The sequence below is a fragment of the Pseudochaenichthys georgianus genome, chromosome 6, assembly GCF_902827115.2.
Source record: "Pseudochaenichthys georgianus chromosome 6, fPseGeo1.2, whole genome shotgun sequence".
Lineage (NCBI taxonomy): Eukaryota > Metazoa > Chordata > Actinopteri > Perciformes > Channichthyidae > Pseudochaenichthys > Pseudochaenichthys georgianus.
The window spans coordinates 3,196,202-3,214,332 of NC_047508.1; the positions used below are offsets into that span (position 1 = coordinate 3,196,202).

At 42.0% G+C, this 18,131-nt stretch overlaps 1 pseudogene; it reads left to right on the forward strand.

Moving 5' to 3' along the window:
- Positions 1-11,963: 11,963 nt before the first annotated feature.
- On the forward strand, positions 11,964-13,590 carry LOC117447946 (piggyBac transposable element-derived protein 4-like; annotated as a pseudogene).
- Positions 13,591-18,131: the final 4,541 nt, after the last annotated feature.

The window sequence follows — 18,131 nt, forward strand, 5'->3', positions numbered from 1 at the left end:
GGAAAAACAGATTTAAAAAATACAGATTTCAGTGTCCTGAGGCTCTGAGCCCCATTTATTTTCCTCACACACGACAACAAAAGTCCGAAATTATACGATTTAAAATAAAAGCAATAACTGTGGCTTGAGTAAGAACATGTTTTTATGAAACACAGCTTCCGGTCTTCCACGACCCGACCGGAGAAAAAGACGTGCTGCAGCCTGCAGGCACGAAACACATTACCAGTAGAAATACATTGCTTTTAAAATCGTGCTGTGCAACACGAAAAAAAGGGGCAAATCGTGATGGTGAACACGAATCAATAGATTAAAAATCGTGTTGGTGAACACGAAATGCCGTGAGACTGGTTTGGGAGTGTATGATTGAACAATGTCCTCAATGTAGGAAGAACTGGTTCCATTCACACAACCCTGTCTCCTAAAAATTACGTTCCCACAGAACTAAACTGCATTCTCAATTACGTTTAGCTACAAACGTATTTACTCCCACGTTACGTTAGTTATGAACGTATCTCAAATACGTTTATTTTCTACATATCTTCTAGAAACATGTTTTCTCCCAGGTTACGTTCCTTATGAACGTATCTGAAATACGTTTATTTTCTACATATCTTTGCCATTTATTGTCTTGCTTATAATAATGATAATAGTCATTTATAAATATCATTTTAGAGCACACTTTTGAAATCGACAATCGGGCTCGATATATGGTTAAATTAAAATCAGTAGGCGAGGCTGTAATTTCGCCAGCTGTTACTCTCATGTGCGAGGCAGAACATAATAGTTTTAACATGCCAAAAAGCTGCTGTGTCGTTCATTGCACCTCAAACATTAAAACAAATCCAGAGTTACGTGTACAGGACAGTAACAGAAGAGCTCTGTGGCTTCAGGCTTGATCGCCGTTCAAATGACAGCGTTGGTTTCCCCAAAAGTGGGCGGGGCTGTAAAGTGAAGTAGATTTTACTGTCATCTATTATTCAAAACCATTCTATTTATTCTAACGTATTACATGCCAGTGTTTTATCTTTTTATTTATTTGTTTTTATTTTAAATCGTATAATGTCGGACTTTTTTTGTCGTCTTTGAGGAAAAGAAATGGGGTTTAGAGATTCAAAATACTGAAATCTATATTTTTTAAAATCTCTTCCTTCTAATTTGTTATTCTTTTCTAAATAACACACTGTTATTTACTCAACAATAGCACACAATTATCCTTGTTTTTATTTATTCGTTTAATTCTATAATCTTGGGCATTTCAGCATGCTTTTTAGCCGTAAATAAAGTCACCAGAAACAGACGGGACATTTCGAGATTTAGGATGGCCCAAGACACTACACTACCCATAATCCCCAGCTATCGTTTGGGACTACAGTCCCGTTGACAAACCCCGTGATGTTGCGCCAAGGTTACGCCGAGCGTCAAGCTCTTTGAAATGGAACGAAACCACGGCAGACTATTCAAAACTGGACTCGAACGCCCCACCAGAACTACACATGCTGGCTATTGTGTTTCGCAACATGTTCTCTATGGCACGTCTCTACTGGGAATTGTAGTTTTAAAAGACGTTTTTCCCAAATGTAGAAGTTGACAGTATTAAACTGTGTACAGCCCTGGAGGTTTAGGCGATAGGAAACACATTGGTGTGTACACATTTAAAACATGTAATTACTAAATGGGTGAAAATCGCTTGTATCCATAATGGGCAGCATTAATATATACCCACATGACAGCTCATTGTTACTTTGTTATTCTACTCCACTACAATTCAGAGGTTAACCTGGTATTTTTACTCCACTACATTTAGTTTAGTTACTTTGCAGATTCTGATTAATGATGTGGAATATAAACAACCCTTAAAGCAGACTTTAGTTACACCTGAATACAATTCAGGGAAGGTGATTGTCAAGTGCCAACAATCAGGAGAGATATTTGATAGTTGGTGCTTGAGAAGACTAAACATTTATCTGCAGATCTTTATAAAGTATATTCATTACTCGTTATTCTCTACTAATAGTTAATTAAAAACTGTATAATGGCTATTTTGCATATCCCTTTCAAGATTTCAAGGTTTTCTAAGGTGTATTGATCTTATACACAACTTGGGTCGCAGGTTCCTCAACAGACATCTATCAATATGTGTGTACTGTATACCTCCACCATTAAACTGTCATATTCTGCACATTTCTTATTCTATCTACATACATAAGAGTATAATTAATGTGTATAATATCATTTAAAATAAGTGTTTCAACATAGTTAACATTGCAGGAAAGCAATATTTTAGACGTTAAGTACTTTGTCAGGCTTAATATTCATCTGTAGATAGATACCCCCAGAGCTTTTTTCTTGTTTAAAAGAAGACCTTAACCTAAAGTATTTTTTAATGTGTTAATAAAGGTTAATTCGTTTTTCTGTTTTGCACATCCTCCTATTAATATCTTTGTACATCCAGCACTAAACTGTTTTATTGTAGAGATCACTTAGTATCTTCTTGACTTTTTATATTCTATATTTCTATCATTGACCTTCTACTTTCCCCCTATGAAAGTATGTACTCTTAATATTGTTTTGATCAAATAAGATTATTCAACAAAAAAAATTCAATAACATGCTTTAACCACTAGGCGGTGCACACAAGGTACACACAGCATACTAATAATAACTTTGTATTATTAGTGTAGACACTTATGTATAACATCTCTTCAAATGTGTAGTTTTATTCATGTTTTTACATAATTTTACAGGATATTGCTATACTATTTCTCTTGTTTTACTTCTACACATTAATATCTGATTTGTAAAACATCACAGAAAGGCATAGGCTATCCGTCATTTAATAGTAAGCTATTGAAATTGTGATTCCATAGATGTGTCTCCCATCACCCAAATCCCCTGACTATTCTCTCAACTCAGTATTTACATTCTTATATTCAAAGAAAATCAGTAATATCTTTAAAAACTACAAGTCCTGTTCTATCAGCTGTGCACCGTTATGGTGTAAATATAACCTATATACCAATTGGATCAAATATAAAAGTCAGCCGAATTACTATTGATACTGCAAGGAGACGTATTTTGTGAAAAGAAATTGAAGATGTTGTTTAATTGTTGATATATCTATGATCCACGTCAAGTATTCAGTTTTGGCAGCAGTTCTCCTGTTTGTCTCTCTCTATAAATAAAGAATTACGGCAGATGTGTAATATTTAATGCAGCCGAACCGTGTATTACAATGCCGTTATGTGATGACTTCCAAAGAGAAAAGCAAGCACACTCTGAATTAGGTATTATTTTATTTTTCGTTGTCGGATATCATATCTCCATATCATATCAACACCATATCCCAGCGTGCATTGCGGCTAAAACATCCAATCAAAAAGCTTCAAGCTGAGGATCTTGGGTAATCAGTTTAGTGGGTTTGTGGTGTGTATCGCTCAAAATGTCCCGTCTGTTTCCGGTGACTTTATTTACGGCTAAAAAGCCCAAGATTATAGAATTAAATGAATAAATAAAAACAAGGATAATTGTGTGTTATTGTTGAGTAAATAACAGTGTGTTATTTAGAAAAGAATAATAAATTAGAAGGAAAAGATTTAAAAAAATACAGATTTCAGTATTTTGAGGCTCTGAGCCCCATTTCTTTTCCTCACAGACGGAAAAAAAGTCAGACATTATACGATTTAAAATAAAAACAAATAAATAAAAGATAAAACACTGGCATGTAATTTACGTTAGAATAAATAGAATGGTTTTGAATAATAGAGAGTAAATCTACTTCACTTTACAGCCCCGCCCACTTTTGGGGAAACCAGCGCTGTCATTTGAACGGCGATCAAGCCTGAAGTCACAGAGCTCTTCTGATACTGTCCTTTCTTCTTAGAGGAAGTACAGAAACACGTAACTCTGGATTTGTTTTAATGTTTGAGGTGCAATGAACGACACAGCAGCTTTTTGGCATGTTAAAACTATTATGTTCTGCCTCGCACATGAGAGTAACAGCTGGCGAAATTACAGCCTCGCCTACTGATTTTAATTTAACCATATATCGAGCCCGATTGTCGATTTCAAAGGTGTGCTATAAAATGATATTTATAAATAACTAATTATCCTTATTATAAGCAAGACAATAAATGGCAAAGATATGTAGAAAATAAACGTATTTAAGTTACATTCATAACTAACGTAACGTGGAAGAAAATATGCTTCTTGAAGATATGTAGAAAATAAACGTATTTGAGATACGTTCATAACTAACGTAACGTGGGAGAAAATACGTTTCTAGCTAAACGTAATTGAGAATGCAGTTTAGTTCTGTGGGAACGTAATTTTTAGGAGACAGGGTTGATTCACAACACAGTAAGCCAGAACCAGTGTCTTGAAGAAGATTCGGCAGTGAAGTGAGTAGAGGAGCAGTGCAGTGTGGGGGAACTGAGGGGAGGATGGAAACAAGTCAGGCTGCTGCATTCTGGGTGAACTGCAGAGGTCTGGTGCTACGGACAGAGGTGGGAGAAGTAAAAGTCCTGTATTCAAAATGTTATTCAAGTAAAAGGATTATCATCAAAATAGTACGTATTGTGCAGATTGGTCCATTTCAGAATAATATATATGACATGTTTTATAATGATTGATCATGAAAGTGTTCTCAAAGCTGGTAAAGGTGCAGCTAGTTTCAATGACTTTGTATGCTGCAGGGTAGCTTGTGAATTTACTCCAGGTGGAACTAAAGTCTGATTCAACACTTGATTATATTTCACATCATTCATGCACATCTGTGAAGTAACTAAAGGTGTTAAATACATGTAGTGGAGTAAAAGTACACCATTTACCTCTGAACTGTAGAGGAGTAGAAATACAAAGTAAATAATAAAGTACAAGTCTCTCATATTGTATTTAAGTGCAACACTTAGTTAAATGTACTTTACACCACGACGGTGGTTGCAGCTAAAATAATGACATGTACTGTAGAGACACTGTTGGTCCTATGGAATTCATAAACTGGTTTAAACAGAACATCTCCCGGTTGGTGTGTAGCCTTGTTGCCACATGCTTGGAAATGTATATCATGAAAAGTTAAAATCTAATTTCAACAGTGAATTAAGACACTACCAATAGGTCTCTTAACATTGAGTATGATCTAAATATAAAAATATGATCTGTTGTGAGTTCTCTGTACTTCTTGTTGAGAGCTTCATAGTATGAAGTAAATACTTAAAACGACAGTTAATTATAAATCATATATGATCAATCATATTCTTGTATGAACCCATAATGAGAATGCTTCTTGATGGTTTTTGAATATGTATGTATGCTTACAATTTTAGTTGTTGCTGTTTGATAACTTTGCGTTTTCAAAAGAGGGTGTTGACAGCTTCATAGTATGTTGAATACTTAAAACGAAAGTTAGTTATAATCAAATATAATCAATTATATTCTTGTATAACCCACAATGAAAATGCTTCATATTTTAGGTTTTTCTATATTTACAGCATAAACAAAACAAAGTGGTTTGTTAAGTTGAGTGTAAGGCCTATGATATATGCCCTGCTCTCTGATAAGAGAGTGGGCAGTTTCTTTCCTCTCCTCTCACTGCAGGGAGGGGGGCTCCGGACTTAAGCAGAAACACATTGAGGCCTCAAAAAGGTGGTTATGTCATAGTCATAGAATATGTCTAGTCATGTTTTGTTTTACACAAACTTGGGAAGGTGTGTCTTATGCCAGAGCCAATAGAATATGTTGGTTGGGTATAGAGGAGGTGTTTGTGGGTTTTCTATCCGGTTTTTTGAGCATAAAAGACTGGCTTTTTTGGATTTTGTCGGGGAGAGAGGGGGAAACCCCTGGTATACTCTCTCCCGGTAAGCTCTGTCCTTCAGAGCTGGGTTAGATGGCTCTCGGTAAGTGGTTTGCTGGTAGTTAATAGAACGATCCGGAATACATGATTTTATGCTGGAAGTTGCTATAACGACCGGAATCCATACATGGATTTTATGCTGGTAGTTAATAGAACGATCCGGAATACATGATTTGATGCTGGAAGTTGCTATAACGACCGGAATCCATACATGGATTTTATGCTGGTAGTTAATAGAACGATCCGGAATACATGATTTTATGCTGGAAGTTGCTATAACGACCGGAATCCATACATGGATTTTATGCTGGTAGTTAATAGAACGATCCGGAATACATGATTTTATGCTGGAAGTTGCTATAACGACCGGAATCCATACATGGATTTTATGCTGGTAGTTAATAGAACGATCCGGAATACATGATTTTATGCTGGAAGTTGCTATAACGACCGGAATCCATACATGGATTTTATGCTGGTAGTTAATAGAACGATCCGGAATACATGATTTTATGCTGGAAGTTGCTATAACGACCGGAATCCATACATGGATTTTATGCTGGTAGTTAATAGAACGATCCGGAATACATGATTTTATGCTGGAAGTTGCTATAACGACCGGAATCCATACATGGATTTTATGCTGGTAGTTAATAGAACGATCCGGAATACATGATTTTATGCTGGAAGTTGCTATAACGACCGGAATCCATACATGGATTTTATGCTGGTAGTTAATAGAACGATCCGGAATACATGATTTTATGCTGGAAGTTGCTATAACGACCGGAATCCATACATGGATTTTATGCTGGTAGTTAATAGAACGAACCGGAATACATGATTTGGGCTTTTGAATGAATATGAATTAAGGTTTTAGATAAAAAATATATAACCCCATTTTGATATGTTTTGTATGATTATAATGTGTTAAAAGGTAAAGACTCTGTAATGGTTTGGACCTATTTTTTCTTCAAATAAACTGATCTCACCTTTTGGATTGCTCTCCTCTCCTGCTTCAAAGGTAAGACTGCACCCTGCCACACACATGTTTAGGTAGGAACACACCCCATTTACTGATACCAAAATCCTTCGGGATCGCTTAAACAGATTAAAAGAGTTGTCTGAATATGAATATAAGAAATATAAGAAAGCACTGCGTAAAGCGAGAGCAGCCTACTACTCTTCATTAATAGATGAGAATAAGAATAATGCAAGATTTCTTTTCAGCACTGTAGCCAGGCTGACAGAGAGCCACAGCTCCATTGAGCCTTCTATTCCCTTAGCACTCAGTAGTAATGATTTTATGTGCTTTTTTAACGATAAAATTGTTACTCTTAGAAACAAAATTAATAACCTCTTGCCTTCGACCAGTATAGTGTTATCAACAGCTCCCGGAATCGTAAGTTCTAATATTACACTAGATAGTAAACTAGAATGCTTTTCAGCCATTAACCTTGAACAATTACATTCAATGATTCTCTCTTCTAAACCATCAACGTGCATGTTAGACCCAATTCCGACTAAGCTGTTGAAGGAAGTTTTTCAATTAATTAGCACTTCTTTATTAAATATTATGAATATGTCTTTATTATCAGGCTATGTTCCACAATCATTCAAAGTAGCAGTGATAAAACCGCTTCTTAAAAAGCACAACCTCGATCCAGAGGTTTTAGCCAACTATAGACCTATTTCTAATCTTCCGTTCCTCTCAAAAATTCTTGAGAAAGCGGTCGCAAAACAGTTGTGTGATTACTTAAAAAACAATGATTTATTTGAAGATTTTCAGTCTGGCTTTAGAACACATCATAGCACAGAGACAGCTCTGGTTAAAGTCACAAATGATATTCTAATAGCCTCAGACAAGGGACTTGTCTCTATTCTTGTTTTGCTCGATCTTAGTGCTGCATTTGATACTATCGACCATGATATCCTATTGCAAAGACTAGAGCACTTAGTTGGCATACAGGGAACTGCTTTAGGCTGGTTTAGGTCCTATCTATCTGAACGCTCTCAGTTTGTACGTGTTAACGATGAATCTTCCACGCAAACCAAAGTTAGCCATGGAGTGCCACAGGGCTCAGTGCTCGGACCTATTTTGTTCACATTATATATGCTTCCGTTAGGCAATATTATAAGGAATCATTCTGTAAACTTTCATTGTTATGCAGATGATACTCAACTATATTTATCAATCAAGCCTGATGAAATTAATCATCTAAATAAAATTCAAGACTGCCTTAAGGACTTAAAAACGTGGATGACCTTAAACTTTTTGATGTTAAACACGACCAAAACTGAAGTTATTGTACTTGGCCCGAAGAATCTACGAAACAACTTATCTAAAGACATACTAACTATGGATGGCATTAATTTGGCCTCCAGTGAGACTGTAAGGAATCTTGGTGTTATATTTGATCAGGATTTATCCTTTAACGCCCACATAAAATCAATTTCAAGGACCGCCTACTTCCATCTACGTAACATTGCAAAAATCAGGCATATCTTGCCTCAAAACGATGCAGAGAAACTAGTCCATGCATTTGTTACTTCTAGGCTGGATTATTGTAACTCTTTATTATCAGGGAGTACTAAGAAGTCAATCAAGTCGCTTCAGCTGATTCAAAATGCTGCGGCTCGTGTACTAACCAGAGTTAGGAAAAGGGACCACATTACTCCTGTTCTGGCTGCCTTACACTGGCTCCCTATAGAACACAGGATATAATTTAAAATTCTTCTTCTCGCCTACAAAGCCCTTAATGGGCAGGCGCCATCTTACCTTAAAGAACTCATTATACCCTACTGTCCTACTAGGGCATTGCGTTCCAAGAATGCAGGGTTGTTGGTTGTTCCTAGAATCTTTAAAAGTACAATGGGAGCCAGAGCCTTTTCTTATCAAGCTCCACATTTGTGGAATCAGCTTCCAGTTTGTGTTCGGGCGGCAGACACCCTATCCGTTTTTAAGAGTGCGCTTAAGACCTTCCTTTTTGATAAAGCTTATAGTTAGGGCTGATTAGATTCAGCCCCTAGTTTTGCTGATATAGGCTTAGTTTGTCGGGGGACATCTTACTTCTTCCTTCTCTCTGTCTATACCCGTGTACACTCATGTTCCGATTAACCCAGCTTCCCCAAATGTCTTTCTTTTTGGTGTCTATATACGCTGGGATCCGGAGTCATGGATGATCCTGCGGTCCTGTGTCCTGGATCGCGAGCGCTGGATCGCGAGTCGTGGCTGTGGTCCTGGATCATAGGTCCTCGATGGATATCCTCGTGGATTCATCTTCCTATTATACACACATGCATTTCCAAACATTTGGACTACCTATGTTGCAAATGTATTATCTTTTCAATTTACACACGGCATCTATTGCACGTCTGTCCGTCCTGGGAGAGGGATCCCTCCTCTGTTGCTCTCCCTGAGGTTTCTCCCATTTTTCCCTTTAAACTGGGTTTTCTTTGGAAGTTTTTCCTTGTACGATGTGAGGGTCTAAGGACAGAGGGTGTCGTATTGTCATACTGATATTCTGTACACACTGTGAAGACCACTGAGACAAATGTAACATTTGTGATATTGGGCTATATAAATAAACATTGATTGATTGATTGATTGATTGAATAGAAACAGCAGTTAATTGAACCTGGTTCTTCGGGGAGTTAATAGAGGTGAGATCTTGCTGACGTTTGGTGGATCTGAGCCAAGCAGTAAACTTACATAGACTCAGTAACTTCGGTCGGGTCAATTAGTGAGGTCAGAGTAATACCGGAATAAATTAATCGGGGCCTCACCTAGAACTCTAAACATTCTGCTGATAACTGATAAACTGCAAGTGTTTGATGATCTTTCCACTAACTAACTAACACTGAGATGTAGAATAGATGCTAAGAAGTCTGGGGTTAGGTGAAGTGATCTTAATCTTTATTTAAACTTCCTTCCCCTTAATAGATTACATTACATGTCACTTGTTAGACGCTTTTGTCCAACGCGACTTACATACATGCGGACAATCCCCACAGGAGCAATTTGGGGTGAAGTGTCTCAGGGACACAACGACAGGCTGACTGCAGTGGGGTCTGAACCTGTGACCCCCTGATCCCAACACCAAGGCTCTATCCACTGCGCCACACGCCTCCGTATGATAACTCCAGTCATTTTAGTGTTTCGCCACAGAGGAGGTTCTGAGAAGGTGTCGGGGAATTCTGCAATAACGTCTCATGACAGGACACATTTTCGGTGGAACCGAAAATGTGTCCTGTCATGAGACGTTATCCATTATGGACAGGATATTGGACTTGCTGCTGAGAGTGGACCACAGCAAAGGGAGAAGAGAAGACTCTCCTGCACTCTCTTTGGGGCTGCTGCTGCTGCTGCTGCTACTGCTGCTGCTGCAGCGCCATGCGTGAGTGATCTGATTTCACATCACTGTATGAGGTTAGTTGAGAGCAAAATAAAAAGTTCAACTTCAACTGCTTTCAACTAGCCTCATATAATTATGTGGAATCTGAATACATTTGATTAAAGTCGATGTTACATCCTCCTCAGAGTCTGCTCTTAGAAATGTTAACTTTCTCTGTTCCACAGATCATGCTCTGCAGCTCAGCACAGATCATAGAAACTGCTGCTTCGAGTTCTCGAACAATGGAGGTTGGTATCCGACATTACACCAACACAGCTCCTGTCGGAACAACGCCTTCATGTAAGTTTGTCTCTTTCTTCTGCTGTTTTTAACTGACTAATATAAAATGATGAGTAGAAAGATGATAATCCATGACCTCCAGACAGGCAACATCACCAAGCTACAACATCCACTATAGTTAATTTATGAATCACAAAGAAAGTAAATGAGTTTCAGAGGAAAACTAAATGACTGATCATCACTGTTGTGATCAAAATAGTATTATTACTTCAGTTATGGTCTTGACTGGTTTTTATATCCAGTGGTTTAATGTAATGTAGACTTTTGAGGTATGTGCACAGTATGTTTTGATTTGACTACTCCACTGATATTGTGCATTTAATCTCACTACATTTATTGATGGCTTTAGGGTGCGTTCACACCTGCCTTGTATACAGTGGCGCCTCCAGAAATGTAGAAGAAGTTCTCCCGCAGTTGGAGCGATCTGTGTGTGGCATTGTTGGAGCCCATCCTCGGTACATCACGCAGGGTTGGAGTATCTGGAGCTTCATACGTGGACTCCTCGACAGGTGTGCGTGATTTTCTTCCTATCGTCTTCCTGCGGAGGAAGTTGTGCAACACACAGGCGGCCTTCACACACAACTCTGTTACCTCCGGGCTGGTGGTGATGACACGCCTGAACATTCTCCACCGAGATGAGAGGATGCCAAACGCACATTCAACCACCAACCTGGCCCGGCTGAGGCGGTAATTGTACATCCTCCTCTCGCGTGTGATCTGGCATCCAGGGAACGCGGACGCAGCAGGTTGTCCAGCAGCGGAAAAGCCTCATCTCCAAACAACACATGGGGAAGAAGGCCGAGCCGCTCTGCTCCTGGGATGACGGTGTCAGGTGGTAGCTGCAGACTGCCATCTCTGAGGCTCTCTCCAAAAGCGGAATTCCTCAGGCTCCCACTGTCGCTGCTCCTTCCAAAGTCTCCAACATCCTGAAGAGGTACTGGGCATCCACTACAGCCAGTAGTACCAAGGAGTGGCCGGACTTATAATTGAAGTAGAGGGACCCAGAATTTGCCGGAGCCTGGATCACCACGTGCTTCCCATCAATGGCACCAACGCAATTCGGAAAGTTCCAGCGCTCCAGGAACTCAGCAGCGATGGCTCTCCTGTCCTCCGTCTGTGGTACCGGCATGGTCTCCTCAACCAGGGCGGTCCAGATGGCACCCGCAACCTCCCTGATGTTGACAGCCACTGTTATATGACCAACCCGATAGCTGAATGCTATGGTCCTGTACGAGGAGAAAAAAGTAATATACATGATTTAAAAAATAAAATAATTTCAGACCCCACACACACACACCCCACACACAGACCGCACACAGACCCCACAAACACACACACAGACCACACACACGCACACAGACCCCACAAACACACACACAGACCCCACACACGCCCCACGCGCACACACACACACGCACACAATTGATGATGTGGCATCCTCTTTTGACCTTTTCTTCACTCCTGACATGATTCAGCTAATTTTACAGATGACAAATCTCTATAGGAGGCGTTCAGTGTCAGGATGGAACGATGGGACTTCTCATGGGACTTCTCATCCTGGCGGGTGTGTACCGGTCCAAAGGGGAATCTACCCGCAGCCTGTGGGATGACCAGAGTGGGAGACCAATCTTCAGGGCCACCCTGTCCCACAAACGCTTTGAAATGATAAGCGCTAGCCTCCGATTCGATGACCGACTCACCCGTCCTGCTCGATACAAGAAGGACAAGCTTACAGCTTTCCGAAATATGTGGGATAAGTGGACAGAGCGCCTCCCACTCTTGTTCAATCCAGGGGAAGACATCTGTGTCGATGAGCAGCTCGTAGCCTTCAGAGGCCGCTGCAAATTCCGGCAGTACATCCCCAGCAAGCCAGCGAAGTACGGGCTGAAAATCTGGATCACCGCAGATGTCGCCACATCATATGCCTGGAGGTGCCAGGTGTATACTGGAAAAGCCGCTGGTGAATCTCCGGAGAAGGGCCAGGGAAAGCGAGTCATCCTGGACATGACTGAGGGGCTCAAGGGTGTCACACTTACATGTGACAATTTGTTCACTTCCTACTCACTTGCCCAGGAGCTTCTGAAGAAGAAAGTGGCCCTGGTAGGGACCATCAGGGCAAACAAGCCTGAGCTTCCCCCAAAACTGAAGCAGACTAAGCAGAGAGCTGTCTTGTCATCTGTGTTTGCATTCACAACCACCACCACAGCAGTCAGCTACATCCCACGGCGGGGAAGAAATGTCCTACTTCTGAGCAGCAAACACAGAGAGCCAGCTGTACATCAGGATGACAAGAAGAAACCACAAGTCATCATTGACTACAATCGCTGCAAGGGTGGCGTGGACAACCTTGACAAGGTATGTGATTATATGCTTTTATTACTATATGAATTGATTCCAAACGTAGTCATTTATTCTCACTGATTGCATGTGTTTATTTGAGACAAACAGATGTATTTATTATAAGTGCTTATCATTCATTAGACATATTTCTTGCATTTATATAAATAATGAATTATATAAAATACTTGTGAATGCTGAGGAAGGATATTTATTTATTTATATTCAATTTTTTTCCTTGATCGTTTGTAGGTGGTCAGTACCTACAGCTGTAGGAGGCGGACACTTCGGTGGCCTCTTGTCCTGTTCTTCAACTGCATTGATGTCTCCGCCTTCAATGCTTTTGTGCTGTTCACTGCAGTAAATCCCTCCTGGAACCAGCAAAGAACCTACAAAAGGAGGTTGTTCTTAGAAGAGCTGGGGAAATCCATGGTGTCCTCACAGATCATGCGGAGAAAGCACACCCCGCGAACAGCAGCTGCTGCTACCATGGTGGTGGAGTTACAGACCAATGTTACTGCCCTCGCAGAAACCACCGAGACCGCCATTACCACTCGTACCACGGGCTCGACCAGAACGAGACGTGTGTGCTGGTTGTGCACAGGCCTAAAAAAGAGGTATTCTACCACGTGCACCAAGTGTAACAGGTGCATGTGTAGAGAGCACCAGGTCCCATGCTGCAGGACCTGCTGGTCTGCTGCTGAAAATTAGCTGAGCTAAACTGAACACACACACACACACACACACACACACACACACACACACACACACACACACACACACACACACACACACACACACACACACACACACACACACACACACACACACACACACACACACACACACACACACACACACACACACACACACACACACACACACACACACACACACACACACACACACACACACACACACACACACACACACACACACACACACACACACACACACACACACACACACACTTGTTTGGCTCAAACACACACACACATACATCACATATTCAAAGCCTGGATATTTCTGTTTCAAATGTGTTCCTATTTCATATGTTCTGTTGTGTTCTCTTTTGTTGTTGAAGTTTTCAAAGTTGTTGCAGTTTGCCCAATAAATGTTCACATCGATGACTCAGATGTTGATTTGAAAATTATTTCACATGCACAAATCACTGTAGAGCCCCCCTGGTAGTCACACGGCTCGATATTATAAACATAATTTCACGGATCGGCCTACAGTGGGAAAATGGTTGAATCTTGTGGAATACAGTAAACATGTCAAATATAACTACTTTTCTTCTAGATGAGATGCTGACATTACAAAATGCATGGTTTTATACTGCAATGGCAGTGAGATAAAAAAAGGTGGTTTGAATGGTAGTCAATGAGGCATTTAGCCACGAAGGGGTCCAGAGGAGTAGTAATGATACTGTTTCAATCACATTAGTATGCATGACAAAGTGACAGGTGACACGCCCCTAATTATGCAAATTGTATAAGTATGTCTCCCATTGGCCAATGAGCTAAGTCCCGCCTCCCATTGTCCCGCCTCCCATTCTTTGATGTGTGTGTTATCAGATTGGAGTGAAAGCCCCCCCGGCGTAGTTCTTTGATGTATTGATTAAGACAGTCTCTTTGAATTTAAGGTATTTGACCCCTGCCCCTCAGAGTTGAGTAATTAGCCTTTTAATCAGATAGGAGTGAAATGCCCCACGGCATAGTGCCTTTGTTGTATAGTTCTTTGATGTATTGATTAAGTCAGTTTCTCTGACCCCTGCCCCCCAGAGCCCTTTGTTGTTTAATCTAATTAGCCTTTGATGTTTGCCCTTTGATGTGATGTGTTATAACAGGCAGGTGTGATTTCACACTGGTGAAAGCCTTTGATGTTAATCTCTGTATATCTTTTGAAGCTATGTGTGAGAGTGCCTACCCTCCCCCTCCCAGCCTCCCCCCTTCTCCCCACCCCTCCTGAGGCTATGAGCCAACAGATAGTGTGGGTGGAATTAGATGAAGATAGAGATATGCTCAAACTAAATAAAAAAAAGACAGGCAATTCCACTTACCTAGTCACTTTTGAAAAAAGAAAAATGGCCAAGAGACGCCTCGAATTGGGTTTAATCAGCCTGTGTGACAACTTACAGCCACCCGTCCGGAGCGCCAGTCAAGAAACGAATGCAGCATCTGCGAGGGGTTCAGACGCCTACCTGCCTGTCAGCCTGTGCACAAACTTATCTCGTGCCCTCTTTTGGTCATGTGCGCGTTCATGTGTGTTGGAGGAGGGACTCTGTGAGGAAGTGACAGAGTTCCCCCCTCAGTCTGACTGTAAAAGACTCTCAGGAGCTGGCCTTTTGATGTGGGGGTAGAGATAAGCTTGGAATGTATGCTGATTTAGGACACTATCTGTGAGATGAGAAGCGCATTACATCTATAAAAAAACACATTTTCATTTTGTAATGGTTGTTTAATTGAAAACACAACATTGAACACATTTTCATAAAAACACATGACATTTTACCAAGTTAATGCCGTAGTGCAGGGGTCGGCAACAGGCAGACCGCGATCCGGATCCGGACCCAGACGCCGACCTATACGGACCCGGAGCTATAATCAATACATTAATAGGGGATTTTTCGGCGCCTCCCGCTTTCTTAACGCTGATTTGGGTGACTTGTGTAATTCGTGGAGAACCGAAGAGTTTTCGTTTTGGGGGTGGGGGGGAGGGAGTCAGTCCGACAGACGGATAACTTCTCACTTCAAAAAAGAAGAAGAAATCTAGACCGCAAAAATAATTAAACAAGCGAGTACCTGTTTTTCCTGGCCAAGGACAGGTTCATGAACACAACAGGAGCGTAACGTTTCTTCACGTGGTATATGTCTAGTCTGAAAGGAGTGCTGAGCACCGGAACGCCGCTCCAGCCCTTAAAATATTGCAATACCCATAAGGAGCCGTACACATGCCGCAGTGTTTGCGTGGCTGTGTCTTTAGTTGTAAGCACAGTGGCGATCTGTTGTTATTAGCATCTGGTTAGCTAGCTATGCTAACGAATTTAAAGAGCTTTTCTACAACCAGGTGGAAGAGAGCTATCTCCTGAGAGGCTCAAATAACCTCAGCTCAGTGAGGTTAAGGCACACCTTGATATGATCATTATAGTTATTAATGAGACTAAATGAAAAACAGGTATAAAATACTATATGACAGTGTAAGGGACTGAGAGGCAGAGTAGTGGGAGACACCTACATTCCCAATAGGTGGCTCCACCCGCTGCCAATTAACAGTATTGGGAGCAGGTGGGGAGACCTCACACCTGGTGCTAATCACTCCCTCAAGGGAGACAAAAGCACCTAGAGTTGCTCAGTTGTGTGTGGCACATGGAGGGAGCAGGAGACTCCCAGACTGAGGAAATAGTTGTAAACTGGCAAGTCGGTTAGCGGCCCGGCTACGTTAGCCTTTCTATCGTAAAAGGTATTTTTTAGTTGAACAGCAATAAAGCCTATTTTTTTATTGGAACACTGCCTCTGTCGGGACTGCTTCACTACCACTTTTCCCTTTATCTGCCCCGGCCTGTTACACTGGTGGAGAATGCGGGCCTAAGGACTCTAGTGGTGGTGTTGCAGTTAGTGTATTTCGGTTTCAAGATGGAGGATGTACTAAGGGAGTTGGTGCGTATTTCTACTGAGCAGCAGACTCTGCAACGGCAGATGATACAGGAGCAGCAGAAACAGAATGCGCTTCTCCATGTGGAGGTCCAAAAATGCCTAATAGCAGCCTCTCCTACCCAGAGGGAAGCAACCGTACAGCCTAACCCAGGTCGATTCATCCCCAAAATGACGGAGAGTGATGAGATAGAGGCCTACTTAACAGCCTTTGAGCGCACTGCTGAAAGAGAGGGCTGGCCAAGGGATTCCTGGGCTGATCTGGTTGGACCATTCCTCCTGGGACCGGCACAGCAAGCTTACTTCGACCTCCCTCCTGACCAGGCAAAGGTCTACGTCGTCTTGAAGAGGGAAATCCTGGCGAGGTATGGCTACAGCTTAGCAGCTAGAGCCCAGCGGTTCCATGACTGGAAATACAAGCCAGAGTTGTCAGCCAGGGCCCAGATGTATGACCTAGGCCGGGTAACCAGAGCCTGGCTGACCTGCGACCCCGAAAAGTTGAGTGTTTTAGAGAGGATAATGATGGACAAATATATTCGGTCTCTGCCCTATGAGACCAAGAAAATGTCAAGCCAGCAGAATCCAGCCAGTCTGGATGAGTTGGTTGACGAAGTGGAGAGCCACATGGTCACAGCGGACTTGCTTAAGTCCACACGACCAGACACCGAGTGGGGCCGGAAAGCCAGTGGGGAAGCATCACGGACTAGACGGGCACGAGAACCGCGATGGGAACCCGAAGAGGTAAGGCGACGACAGTCCTACCTGCCAGAGGGCCAACCGCATTGCTACCAGTGTGGGGAGATAGGCCACATTGCCCGGGATTGCCCAGGAAAGGATGAGCTAATGCCGACCGCCCACTCATCTGGTGCAAGGCCTTGCCACCTTCTTGACTCTTGCTGGGTACAGGAAAGCTCCCTGGCTCAAATGATACCAGTCAAGGTAAATGGAAAAGATGCAGAGGCGCTAGTGGACTCAGGAAGTGTGGTGTCCCTCATTCAACCCCACCTCCTCGACCATTTGCCATCTGAAGAGACTGTGGCCGTCTCCTGTGTCCATGGGGACACTAATTTATACCCCACTTGCCTCATCCACCTTACCACAGTTAAAGGCAGCTGTGAGCTGAAAGTGGGGGTGGTTCCTTCCCTACCAGTCCCAGGCTTGGTGGGACCGCTGGTGAAGTCTGCCAGGGGACATCAGTATATTCTTGTGATCCTTGACTATGCAACCAGGTACCCGGAGGCCATTCCCTTGAGGAACATAACAACGAGAGTGATTGCACGGGAGCTGCTTCACCTATTCAGCCGAGTTGGGATTCCAAAAGAGATACTAACAGACCAAGGCACTCCCTTCATGTCCAAGATAATGAAGGATCTCTGCAGGCTCTTCAAGGTAAAGCAGCTTCGTACATCTGTCTACCATCCTCAGACAGACGGATTGGTAGAAGGCTTTAACAAGACATTGAAATCCATGTTAAAGAAGGTTGTTGACAAGGATGGTCGTAACTGGGACCAGCTTCTGCCCTATGTCCTGTTTTCAATCAGGGAAGTTCCACAGGCTTCAACCGGTTTCTCCCCCTTTGAGCTGCTGTACGGCCGACAG